Source organism: Artibeus jamaicensis, unplaced genomic scaffold (genome assembly GCF_021234435.1).
Source record: "Artibeus jamaicensis isolate MK-2021 breed Jamaican fruit bat unplaced genomic scaffold, CSHL_Jam_final scaffold_1964, whole genome shotgun sequence".
NCBI classification, from domain to species: Eukaryota; Metazoa; Chordata; class Mammalia; order Chiroptera; family Phyllostomidae; genus Artibeus; species Artibeus jamaicensis.
In genome coordinates, this window is record NW_026522030.1 from 51208524 (window position 1) to 51222140 (window position 13617).

Here is a 13617-nt window from a genome sequence, read left to right on the forward strand (position 1 = left end):
GAAAATGAGTAACAAACAAAGCCCAAGGGCTTTCTTAGAAGAAAGGAAATAATAAAGATTAGAGTAAAAATAAACAAAACTGAGTCTAAAAAACAATTTAAAAGATCAATGAAATCAAGAGCTGTTTCTCTGAAAAGATAAAGGAGGTTGATAAACATTTATCCAGACTCATCAATAAAAAGGGAGGATGCAAATAAATAATCAGAATTGAAAGAGAAGTAACAACTGACAGTACAGAAATACAAAGGATGATAAGAAAATACTACGAATAACCATATGCCAACAAATTAGACAATCTGGAAAAAATGAATTCCTAGAAATATGAAACTTTCCAAAACTGAATCAGGAAGAGTCAGAACTGAACAGAGTGTTTACAACCAACAAAATTGAAGTAGTAATCAAAAAACTCACAACAAACAGAAGTCATGGACCAGATGGCTTCCAGGTGAGTTTTTTACCAAATATTCAAAGAAGAACTAATACCTACACTTCTCAAACTATTTCAAAAAATTCAAGAGGTGGAAAGACTCCCAAGCTCATTTTACAAGGCCAGCATTATCCTAATTTTAAAAGTAGATATGGCCATGTAAAGGCATTACAAATAAAGAAAATTATAGGCCAATATCCCTGATAAGCACAAAGGCAAAAATATTCAATAAAATATTAGCAAATCTAATCTACCAAGACATTCAAAAAATCACCATGATCAAGTAAAATTTATTTCTAGGATGCATAGGTTGGTCAATATCCACAAATCAATTAATGTGATATACCATAAAATCTAAATAAAGGATAAAAATCATATGACATATCAATAAATGCAAGAAAAGCAATTCATAAAATACAGCCCCCATTTATGATAAAAACACTCAGCAAAGTGGGTATAGGAGAACATATCTCAACATAAAAAAGCCATGTATGACAAACCCATGGCTAATATCATATTCAATGTGAAAAATTAAACTGTTTTCCTTAAAATCAGGAACAAGAGAGGGATGTCCACATTCACCACTCTTATTCAAAATAGTACTGGAAGTTCTAGCCATAACAATTAGACAAGAAGAAATAAAACACATCTAAATTGGAAAGGAAGAAGCAAACTGTCATTTGCAGATGGTACAATACTGTATATAAAGAACCCTAAAGATTACTCAAAAATATGACTAGAACTAATAAATGAATTCAGTAAAGTAGCAAAATACAAAATAAATATTAAGAAAGTGGTCAAATCTTTATACACCACTAATAAACTACCATAAAGGAAAGTAGGAAAACAATCACATTTACAATTATATAAAAAAAAGAAAAAAAAACAAGGAATTAACCAAGGGAATAAAAGACCTTTACCTGGAAAATTATAAAACAGTGAAGAAAGTGAAGAAAATACAAATAAATTGAAGCATATACCATGTTCATGGATAGAAAGAATTAACATAATTAAAATATTCATACTATATAAACCAATCAATAGATTCAATGCAGTTACTATCAAAACACTTTGAAACGCCATTTTTCACTAAATTAGAATAAATTATTCGAAAATTTATATGAAACCACAAAAGATCCTGTTGCTACAGCAATCTTGAGAGAAAAAAAAGTTGGAGATACCACATTGCCTTGATATCAAACTATAGTACAAGGCCATAGTAATCAAAACAGCATGGTACTGATATAAAAAGGAACACATAGATCAATGGAACAGAACATAGAATCCAGAAATAAACCTATGTCTATATGATCAATTAATATGTGACAAAAGAAGCAAGAACATACACTAGATAAAGACAGTCTATTCAATAAATGATATTGGGAAAACTGGACAGATACATGCAAAAAAATAAAAATAGACCACCTTCTTACATCACATACAAAAATAAACTAAAAATGGATTAAAGATTTAAATGTAAGACTCAAAACCATAAAACTCTAGGAGAAAACATAGGCAGATATTTCTCTTAGCAATATTTTTTTCTGATATATCACTTCAGTAAAGGAAAATAAAAGAAAAAATAAACAAATGGGACTATATCAGAAGAAACCAAAACTGCTAATTCAAGATAATATATGCGCCTTTATATTCACTGCAGCATAATTTACAGAAGCCGAAATATTGAAGCAACCCCCAGTGGGTTGCTTCAATAAGCAAGTGGATAAAAAGAAACCCATGGCACCTATATACAATGGAGTATTACTTGGCATAAAAAAGAATGAAATCTTGCCATTTGCAACAGTATGGATGGATGTGGAAGGTATACTCCTATGTGAAATAAGTCAGACAGAGAAAGACAAGTGACTTCACTTGTATGTGGAATCTAAAAAGCAAAATAAACAAACAAGATAGAAACAAATACACAGATCAGACTAATAGTTGCCAGGAGGAAGAGAGGTTAGGGGCCCAGGTAAAAAGGTGAAGAGGTTAATAACTACAAATCGGTGGTCACAAAATAGTTCCAGGGATATGAAGAACAGCATAAGGACTATCATCAATAAGATTGTAATAACTATGTAGGGTGACAGGTGGGCATTTGGAATATTGAGGGGAACAGCTTGTAAAATACATGATTTTCTAACCACTATCCTGCACAGCTGAAACTAAGGCAAAATAAGATTGACTGTGATTGAAAAATAAAATTAAAAAAAAAGAATCTCAATGTCTAAACCATACATAAACATTTTAGGGAAACAAGCGCCCTTCTTTTTAAAGAAGGGAACCTTAACTCTAGAACCTTAAAATGGAAAAGGCCTTAGACATCATCTGGACCAATTTGCCATTTCCCCTCCCAAGAAAAAATGTCCGAAGGTAAGAGAGGACATTTTTCAAAACTGCAGACCAACGATCTGTTCTGGGAACAGAGCATGGGTTCTGGATCAGACAGATCTGGCGTCACATTCCAGCTCTGTCCATCCTAGCTGTCACTTTACCTCTCAACGTCTCTGTTTCTGTACCTGTCAGATCAGTATAACAGAACCAGGTTCAGCCAAGGCTGTTCAGCTATATATGTACCACCAGCTCCTGCAAAGGCAGCATTAAAGTATGTGAAGTGGGTGAGATGAGAAGGTTTGGGGCAGGATGGGTAATGACTTCTACTGGGTTGGGAAAAAAAAAAAAACCACACACACATCAAATATCCGGTGCGGAAGGTTTCGCCAGAGCTCTGAGATTTCGAAGGCCTGTCTTCCAAGACCACACCGGGGTGGGCAGGAAGGAGAGACTGGACGGGTGGGACCCTAGGACCTCCTACCTCACACTCTCTCCTTCAGCCGGAGAAGCTTTGCAGCTTTCTCATTTACCTGTTGGGCTTCTGAGCTCCATCCTCTTGAAGAAAAATATATACAGATATTGTCCTTCAATCCCCGGCAAAAATGCTTGTGGGATTTGCCCAGCCCCTCTCCTGCCACTTCCAGAATGAAGACAAGAGCTTTCTGTCCCTACTCAACAGAGACGGAGAGAAGCAATTCCCCTTCCTGGTGAATGCATTAGAGGTAGAAACAAACCACCCACCTTCTTCTTTGTCCATATTTGAAGCTTTGACTTCTCTCAGGATAACAAGCCTCTCTGACCACAGTACCTTGGAAACTCTCTTCCTGTCACTCACTGCTCCATGTCAGGCTGAAGTTTTTCCTGCCTACCTGTCTTTCTACTGTGGGCTGTGAAGAAAGGGAGAAGGAGGTCGGTTCAAAATGATCTAGGTGTTTCTCTCTCCTCTTTCTAACTCCCATTTGTCCCTCAAATTGTCCTGGCAAGGAGAAAAAGAGGTGGGGCTCCCTCAACACATGGGGGAGGGGGCAAGTGGCTTTGAGCAGCCATGAAGATGCTTGCTGCAAATTGCTGGCTGCCTGTGTTTGTTGGGCTCGGAGACTTGAATAATATTGTGTACTTTATCTTTATAGCCTCTTTTATGCTAACAGGCCTAGGGGTAGCAGAAAAAGGCAATGCACTGTAGTCTGCTAAAAGCTTTGCCATTTGATTGCTTCATAATTTCACCATTCATCTAATTTGTAGTACACATTCATGCAACAAACCTGTCTGTCACCCTTAACAAGCTCTTTGGTACAGACCTGAATAATCTCCCATACTGTAAACAACCTCTTCCTTTGACAGAGAAAGAAAGCACAGGACACACTTTTAACACTCACAGATGTAATTGCTTTGGACATTTTCACCCACAATACTAGATTTCTCAATTCCTGGGATGCCTCCTCAATGGATTTTTTTGAAATATTTTCCCCTATTTTTAGCTCAAAGCTACTTCAAGTACATTTTCTTAGCACCTTCCATGCACAAGCCACCACACTAGAAAATGCAAGAGATAGGACCCTCTGTAAGATCTGGGCTTTGCTTCCTGGAGAAGAGGCCTGCTAGGGTAAAGTGAACACAAGTTTAGGATTTGAGACAAATGTGGTTTTGGCTTTAGTTCTTCCCCTCAGTAGCTGTGTGACCTTGGCAAGTTAATCATCCTCTTCCATCTAAGTTTCCTCATTTGCGGAGTCAAGTCTAGAAATTGCCTGCTATCATTGGTGGGGATCAAATAGAACAATATATGTATGCATAGACAGAACTAACTCTCAACATAAAGTTAGTTAAAAACATTTAAGTACTAAACTATTCTCTGGTCACCTATCCCACCACTAGCCAGTCTTCATAAACATTCTAACACAGATAGACCCCCAGGGAAACAGCAAGTGAGAGAGAGTGAGAACAAGAGAGAATTTACCATCACGTGAATATGGATTTCATTTCAATTCTTCAACTGTCTCCATAAAGATGGAGACCCTTCTTCCATTAACAGAATTCCCTAATTCGTACTATATGACAGCTCACATAATTGGATGGAAGGAAGGATAGAGTGTAGAGCATGCTGCATTTCTGTCAATATGTGCACATTTTCAAATGCCCATAATAATAAAAATGGTTTAAAATGAAGAAAATTCTCAAAAGACATCTACCAAATCACATGGGGGTAATTTAGGGAATGCCAAATCAAAGGCAACAATGCAAACTATGTCTTAAAGTTGACAACCAGTTTGGCTAAATTTTTTGCTGCTTTGACAAGTTTCACTATTTGTTTTTATGTCATTAAAAAAAAACCCAAATGCTAGATTGCAAATGCCATGAGAGTCATGGCCCATTTCTTAATTATAGTCATCAGAAGTGAGTAAACAAGGGAAGATCATCCTTCTAGAATGAGTGAAGTTGATGACAGACAACATTAAAAACATATGTCTTTGTCCTGGCTGCTGTAGCTCAGTGAATTGAGCATGGGCCTACAAACCAAAGGGTCACTGGTTTGATTCCCAGTCAGGGCACATGCCTGGGTTTCAGGCCAGGTTTCCAGTGGGGGATGTGAGGGAAAACCAGACATTGATGTTTCTCTCCCTCTCTTTCTCCTTCTCTTCCCTTCTCTCTAAAAAATAAATAAATAAAATCTTTTAAAAAAAATAGGTCCCTGAATAGCTTCTTTACTTTATGTAAATGTTGATTGATGGTCATTATGTAAATGTTTGAAATGATGAATGAGATATTGAAATATGAAGTAGATAAATATGAAAGTATAAGTAGATAAATATTGAAATATGAAGTAGATAAATTAGTGAGGGAGGGCAAGAACCAAAGGGTAGTTTAAAAAAAAACTTGGTATGTTCTACTTAGCTGAGCCCAGTACTAGGTATTTTAGGGAAGCTAAGAAGCTAATAGAGATATAGGCTTGTTTGTGTGCATGTGTGTTTTGTTTTGTTATGTTTTAGATCTACTGGAGACTACATTTACAAAATGGCATGTCCGTCACTCATACCAGACCAAGAGGTCATGGGGCACAGGGATCTAGTACCTGGGCACAGCGTCCCCAGGGTCTAGAGCCAGGCCCAGTTTTGTAGGAAGCATTTAATTTGGATGATGACTAAGACTATGATGACAGCTATAAGAGGAATAATAGTTGCTGCAAATAAAATAATAATAGTTAACATTAATTCAGCTCTTACTATGTTCCAGACACTTGTCTAACAATATATCACAAGTGTCAAACTCATTTTCACTGGGGCCACATCAGTCTTGCATGTGCTTTCAAAGGGCCGAATGCAGTTTTAGGACCACACAGATGTAATTACTCCTTAACAGTTAAGTGAGAGCTCAGCGCTGCCACCAGGTAGAAACAAGGTGCCAGGCTGGGTAAAACAAGGTGGAGGTTCGGATTCGGCCTGAGAGCCTTGTATTTGCCACCTGTGAATTATATGAAATATATATTTTTTTTTCATTTAATACTTGCGAGCTCTGTCAGTAGAGAAAATACTGTATTTTTCAGACTATAAGATGCACTCCCCACCCAAATTTGAGAGGAATAATGGTTGTTAATGCTGCTGTTGAGTTCTGTTTAGATTTCTATTGGTGAAATATTATGTTATTTATGTTATTAAATATTTTACCACACTTTTGCTTCAATTTTTTTTCTATTTTCCTCCTCTAAAACCTAGGTGCATCTTATGGTCTGAAAAATAGAGTATTCATTTTCAATATTTGCAGCGTTTGGTCTCCTGTCTTTTTCTCTTGATAATACTCGATTTCTTGTCAGTCCTCTTTTCCACTACCAAGGTCCATGGCTGTCTAACTCAGGTGACAGCTAAGCCCCTATGAAAGAGAGAGAGGACACCGGCAGACTGAGGGCAGCCCTCTGAGAAAAGGGTGACAAGACCAATTTTTCGTGCCCTCAAGACTTTGAAGCCAATATCTTTAATGAGGGGCTATCCCCAAATAGAGGGGTTGCATGCAATGTTTATTTTTCTCATATGCTTATGTATAGATTCCAAATATCAAATAGTAAACATGCATTACTTGTAAATATATGAAGAAAAATACTGAAGAAACATTTTAAAGAAAGAAACATGCTATAGTGCATGACATGAATTTGAAGCAATAACAAGCTATATGATGTCAAGACTTATCAGGATCAGTGTCACAAAGGAAGGACAAGGAGTAATGTTATTACCACTGTTGGCCAGCAGTTCCTTGATCTCTCTGTACAGTTTGAGGCCTAATTCTCTGAGCCCTGAACATGGTAATAAAAATGTTTCTTTAAAAGAAAAACAGGACCTCTCTAAGAAGGTTAAAAAAACTGGGATGAAGGAAAATAAGAGGGACAACTCATCAACTGAACTGAAGTGGAGGGAAATTGTCATAAAAATGACACTGACCAGCTGTTCACCATTCCTATTTAGGCCAAAAAGGAAAAAATGATGAAGAAGAAAAAGTCTCACATTTCAGTGAGAGTTTGGTGTCCAACAGCAAGATGACCTTGAAGACACGTGTGACAGACACAGAAAGTCCAGAGCTCTATATTCCTGGAAATACTTAAAACTAACATGAACAGGTAATTCTTTGGGGGGTCTATGAGGAGCCTGCCAAGTTACAATTGTTCAACCCTAACCTCACTCTAGTCAACTTAATCATTAGAGCAGGATGGGAGGACTTAATGTTCTGCAAAACCAACTTTCTTCTGCTGTGTTTGAGTTAATTCAACTGTTAACCACATTAACATCTCACTTATGCAACAGTTGACCATTATTTAGGCTCCTCCAACATGTTCCCTCTGAAAGAAACTTTGTAACAGAAAATATTTTATGATAATATTGGAGCTCTGTTCATGTCTTCTCATGCTGAACAATACTGAAAAATAAAATTATAATTGTACATGGTAGAGTCAGTCAACCGGAACCCATCAAATCAGTGCTGCCAAAACCATGGTATTCTGGTTTCCTTTCAGGGCAGAAATTAAAAGAATATTCATGCCCTTGCACAAATAAACTCAATATGTCTAATTTCCTATAGTTCATATGTATTTAGTATTTATCCAACAAATGTTCACTAAACTTATCACAATAGGCCAAATATTTCTGTGATCCTTTATAATGCTTAAAGAACATTCCTATGTATAATCTTATCAGATCCCTACAACGACATGGTTAACTCGATGAAGAATAGTATCATTTTAAAGATTCTGAAACTAGGGTTCAGAAAAGTTAAGTGATTTCCTCATGTCTATTCATCTAATATACATTAAATACCTAAACTGGGGCCATGTGACTAATCTTTCTAGTCTTTTTTCTATTTCACCATTCTATACTACAGTGTTCATCCTAGAGGTATTTGTAGTATAGTTGGTGACACGCAGTTTCAAAAGGCAAAGAATGTTAACACAAAGTAACTCCATAAGGCAATTTAAGTCACAGAAAGCCATGTGATCAAATGGCTAAATAATGGCATAAGTCACCAGGGTTGCTAGAATTGAATTAGCTAAGAAATCAAGATGGCCAGAGGAATCAAGGCTTGATGAAGAAAATGTGACTTGATATCCTGAAGGATGGATAAAGTTTTGTAGACTAAGAAGTGAAGGGAAAAACTGTTTCAGGTAGAGGGAATTGCAGAAGCACTGAGTGGGAATATCAGTGGGAGGTTCAGAGAGCCAGGAAGAGATGAGCAGGAGAGCAGTTCTTACATCGGTGGGATGTATGGTAGAATTTGAGAGAACTCTGAGTGGATGGTAAAATTAATACTGACCATATATATTTGCTCTAGGTACTTTATCGACCTGACATCACTTATTTCTCAAAATGCTCTAGATATGATTATTGTCTCTATTTTTCCAGATGGGGAACTAAGGTTTTGGCCATGTTAAGCGGTTTGTCTCAAATCACATAGCTGCTTTGGTAATCTGCAAAAAAACACCCCAAAATGTCACATGTTCTGGAAAGAATTCCTCTTTTCAATGCTTTACCTCTCTTTCCAAGACATATAGTCTGTTTATCCATTCCTTGAATCAGTAAGGTACTTGTGACAGAAATAATTTTATATGACTCCTAAGTCTAGCTCCCAAGAGACCTTTGCAGTTTTAGTTTTTGTCAATTGAAACATGACCCTAAAATCACAGTATAAAGCAGCTAGCCTAGCCTCTTGGAGGATGAGAGGCCATGTGATGGAGAACTGAGACAACACAGCCAACAGCCAGTGTACGCTGCCAGAGATGAGTGAGGACATCTGGGACTTTCTAGCTAAATGCAGCTGCATAAGTGAGCCCACGTGAGACCAGCAGAGGAGCCACCGAGCCAACACCATGAGCATGAGAAATAATCATTCTTGTTTGTTGGGGGGAGGAGGTCTAAGCCTAATTCTTTCTATCCTACAAGGCCACTTCCTGAAATTCCGGGCTAGTGACATTGGACATTGTCCACTTATTAATTGGGAACTATTTAAAGTATTTGAGCCATGGGATGAAATGAAGAGAATACTCTTTAAAATAATTGGTTTCTAAACTTCTGAGGTAATAATTAAGTGTTTACAATAACTCAAGCTCTAGCTAGTATTATAAAGATGGTTTGGGCCAAGAATGCTAATAATTGCCTACCTCCATAACTAGTCTTTCCTTCTTTCTTGGTAAAAGAAACCTCAAAATTTTCTAATCTCGTGGACACCCAGAATAAAAGCTACATTTCCAGACCTGCCTGATAGATAGTTATGGCCACAAGACTGACTTCTGGGCATTAAATTACAGCCAAATGTTCTGCGGGAGCTTCTTTTACCCCCGCCACATTTCCACTCCCTTCCCTGATGGGAGCACAGATGTGCAGTCCCACACTCAGCCATGAGCTCCAGTCAGGAAGACAAGGACCACACAGATGCAGTAGAGTTGACGGAACCCTGCATCCCTGATGACCCATGGTGCCACCATTCCAACCCTCCACCTTCCCATTACTTCTATGTCAGAAAAGGGAAACTATTACCTGAGTAAGCGGCTCTTATTTTGAAGTTTGGTCCCATGCAAGTCAGCTGCTACACTGATAAACTAACACAGGGAAGATGCAGAGACAGAAGCCTCAGAGGGCCCTGGGGTCTGCCCAGGAAGAGGAGGTGAAGGTGATGGCGCCGGATGAAAGAAGCTTTGAGTCCAGGTGATTGAAGACAAGATGGATTTTCCCTCTTTTATCTATTCAGTTCCCACGACACAACCACTGCATCAGGGAGCTTTTATGTCATAGGAATTCGTGCAGTCAGTCCCCTCATTCAGCAGTCAGAACCCCACCAGACCCAGGTCCAAACAGCTGCCCATTCCCAAGTGCACCAAGGTAGGGAAAGGCTCCCAGTGTGCACAGGATGGCTAGAGGAAGGCGAGCCATTGTCAACACTTCGTTCCCTCCCTTACTTGAAAATGACTTGCTGTGATCCTAGAAACACTATAAGCCTGCACCACTTCACTTTTTTTTAATGTACTGGGATAGAAAGAAATAATACTCAAGATTCCTGAGACACATCATTCAACAAAAGAGACAAAGACCCCTGTCTTCATGGAGTTTACATTCTGACAGAGAAAGGCCAAAAGAGAACCATAAGTGGGATGAACAACATAAAAATGACATATTATGTTAGTGATACACCCTCTGTAACAGAGGGACAAAGAGTGGTTAGGATGAAGCGTGGCTTCAGCAGGGCTGAGGCGGGAACAACATCTGTCTACTCAGTGAGATCCGTACTTCACTGGAAGGCACGTTAGCTGAAGTATATGGAACTTTCAGGAAAAACTTGGTAAATATTCACAAAACAGATGTATCTAAATTTGCAGGAATAATAGTAAATTCACTCACTATTTTGGGTCACTGAGATAGCCTGAGTGGTCAATCTAAACATGGACGAGAGCTTCGTATTTCCCAGTATAGAAAAAGAAAAACTCTGTAAAATTCACTTTACCAAAAAGTGATACTGTTTGATTGTTAAAATCATATAATAATTATAGTCACTTTAATATAGCTCACATTTTTAAGCTCCTTACTATGTGACAGGCTCTGTGCTAACTGCTTTACAGAGATGGTACCTGAGAGTGGTAAACACCTACAGAAGCACTTTTTAAAGAACAGAAGCAGAAAGTGTTTCTAACAGCAACAAAAGTGTGCGTGTGACTTCTGTGGGTATGTGTGTGTGCCAGCCTTGTAAATACTGGGCATGCTACATGCCCTGGGCACCTAAAGCGTTTGTTAAATATTTAGATGTCAGCTGGTTTAAATGGCATTAACTGAAACTTTTCTGAATATGCTTTGGGAGATGGGGGATGAGTTGTGGTATAAATTTATTAGCTGCCATTAAAATAAAAAGTATTACCATGCACTGTAATGTTCATTCTCACCAAGTGATGCTCAACAACTGAATTTCAGACTGTAAATGTGGTGCACACATTTGTCTCTGAATGCGACTTTGCATGCCAGCTGTTGAAACATTTGTGGGAAGGTGAAAGTTTTGTGGGTTAAGAGATTCCTGTGGCAGGCCTAAGCTTTGTACAGCAAAAGATGTTTTCACTGAAGAGACAAATTATCTCATTCTTAATATGTATGAATTCATTCTGGGTACACTTAAGCAAAACTTATACTCCCAAGAAGAGTCTTTGACAATGGAGAAGATATAGCTGGGAAGGAAAAGCATTTTCTCCAGAAACAGAAGGGTTAACTTAGAAAGGTGGAATTTTGGACAATTCTCAAGATCCTAGCTGACAGTGCATCAGATATTTTTAACCAATTTTTAAGTTGTCATGAAATATTGTTTTTATTTATGGCAGGAGTAAACAGGAACAGACCAATGAAGCAGTTTAATAAAGTACTTATTTCTTTAGCAATTACACTGTTAAACCAACCCCAAGTTGTTGTAGCATAAATCTAAAGCAATCCAAAATTTTAAGTAACTTATCAAAAAGTCAAAGAACTAGTTACTACTAAAGTTAGGATGTGAGCCCAGGACATCTGATTCCAAAGTTAGTATGTTTGACCAGCATCCTTACCAGCATGCATACCACACACAAACATGCTATACATACATACATACCATATATACTTACGTTATGTAGTTGATTGACCACATTAATATTTTACTCTTTAAACATCTAAAACTCTTGCCATGGATAATTTTTGACTATTTTTGGACAGGCAGCCTCTGCTCCCTCCCACAATATCCAGATCTTTCTCTTAGAAACAACTTTCTCTTAAATGAACTTCAAGTTGACTTCTACTCCAGCTTCGAGAACACTGTGACTTCAGTCTTGGCCATAGAACTGCCTTCCCCTGGCCAGAGAGTTGGTTCATGCTTGTGCATGTGAACTAATCTAAGCCAGACCCAGTGAGACATTTTCTGGGGCTACCAGGAGATGGACAGGTTCTCTTTCCACCCGAACATGAAATTGGAAGGAACTAATGCAGTCGTCATGCCAACATATGGAGTCTGAGAAAGAAGCCAGACTTAGAAAAAGCAGAGATAAGTCAAAGATGTTAATGGACCGACTCCTGGGGACTTTTTTGCGTCCCCCAATTCAGCCACGACTAATGCCAGGCCCACCCCAGCCCTGTACCTTCATGTGAACTTATAAAACAACTTTCGCATAAGGCAATTTGGACTGTTTTTTACTTTTTCTTCTGACAGCAAAAGTCCCAAGGGATATAGTTCTCCCTCCCAAAAAAACAGAATAGGAGAGGGTCAGGCCTGATTAAATCAGCAGAGCAGAACTCAAAATCTTAACAAGGGGCACAGGGGAGAAAATGAAATTTTGGGAGCCAACAGGAAAGCTGTACTGAGTCATTCCTGAACATCAGTTGAGATGTATAGTGAGACAAGGGCTCATTTCTCACTCTAAGTTCTCCATCTTTCGTTCTTGGAGTTTCAGGAAACAGCAGGGAGCTCAAATGTCCTTACTGAGAAGATAAGGGGCATAATCGAGGAGCAAATGCTTTGTTTGACTGAGCAGTACTTTCTCTTCTCTCTCTCACACCCACCCACACACACACACACACACACACACACACACACCCATGTGACCTCCAGACCCCATGATAAAAACTTTCAGAGGAGACACCACGCCTTTCCTGTTTCTCTCTTCTATCTCCAAACTGTACATAGAAAATATCTCAGAATCATGATGGCTGTAACATAATCCAGGCTAAATGCGGAAATTGCAAAGTTGGGGCTGAAATAGACACCACATCCTTAACTCAATCTCATTGAATCTCTTTAAAACAAAATAAGAAAGGGAAGGACAAAGACAAATCATACTGGGGAGAATGTTCGCCTAAGTAAACCATCGAGCTCCGCTGGTCTGTGTTTTGTCAGGTTAGGCCCAGACTCTGCCTGCGCTGTCAATGCACTTTTGTTGGAAATTATCATTGTCTACATAAACAAGGCATATCTTTTCACAGCACACACATGCACACACCATTAATGCTTTCTGGGTTTTGCTCTATTCCAGACAGAAATTGAAAGGTTTGGAGGACTAAATGACTTAAAGCGGAAATGCCATAGTTCCTAAAATGAGGACATTATTTGTACTGCCTTTTCTCCTACCTTTAGCATCTGTCACTTCAACATAAAAAAAAGAAAGAAAGAAACTTAGGCAAAGAAAAGCCAAGAAGCCAGAGGAGCGCCTTGCAAGAGTTAAAATCAGATCAAAATCAAATGGCACGCTTCACCATGTCTTCTGCATGACTGATACTGCAATCGATCTGCAGCGGCTCATTTTCTCTCTGGAATCTCTGCCTACTGAGAACAAATACAAACACATGTGGAACCAATAGGAAGCAGACTAAGGGCTTTAAGAGTTCTGC

At 38.5% G+C, this 13617-nt stretch overlaps 1 long non-coding RNA gene across 1 annotated transcript in view; it reads left to right on the top strand.

Annotated features, from left to right (window-relative positions):
* LOC128626070 (uncharacterized) overlaps positions 1 to 13617 on the top strand; it is a 41571-nt gene that overhangs the window by 14866 nt on the left and 13088 nt on the right. The window contains exon 2 of the long non-coding RNA XR_008389957.1: positions 7210 to 7361. This is a non-coding gene — a long non-coding RNA (uncharacterized LOC128626070). The remainder of the gene's footprint in view (positions 1 to 7209; positions 7362 to 13617) is intronic.